The sequence below is a fragment of the Littorina saxatilis genome, linkage group LG3 (genome assembly GCF_037325665.1).
Source record: "Littorina saxatilis isolate snail1 linkage group LG3, US_GU_Lsax_2.0, whole genome shotgun sequence".
NCBI lineage: Eukaryota > Metazoa > Mollusca > Gastropoda > Littorinimorpha > Littorinidae > Littorina > Littorina saxatilis.
In genome coordinates, this window is record NC_090247.1 from 58,188,121 (window position 1) to 58,188,750 (window position 630).

Genomic DNA, 630 nt, shown 5'->3' on the forward strand with positions numbered 1-630 from the left:
CGTGACGTGTTAGTTCTAAAGATTCATCGAGGGTAATTAGCGAGCGCAATTTTTGTTTCTATAATGACGTTTGTCTCGGTGACTTTGGCATCATAAGCAGTGGAAAAACAGGTCCCTGCCAGACTTGCTTGACATGACCTCATTTACATGATATACACACGTGTGATTTGAACGATTATTATCTCGCGGGTGTCTCTCTCACGTATGTAGGATAAATATTGTTTATGTAGTCTGTGCAAATAAAAGGGTTAAGTGTTGTATCTGTATGCAAACCTTTGGCATAAAAAAGTACTTACGCATAAATGAAGAGACATTGGAATGACAATTTTGCCTGTTCATGGCGCGAAAAAGTATCCATTTTGTTTGAACTTTCAAATTACGTCACCAGCGACGAATACGTCATTACAAGATAGGTAATAACAACTGTGTGAATGGTGCTATACTGAATGAAAGAGTGTGACATGAAGTTCTTGTACATCATTGTAAAGAGTGTGAATGACGTTTTAGTTTAGATGTCAAGCGCTTAGAGCAAGCCTTTTTAACGAAAGTTTTTGATTTAGCGCTATATAAATGTTCTTATTATTATTATTATTATTATAGGTATACCTTTGACGTAGGGTAAGGGCTCCT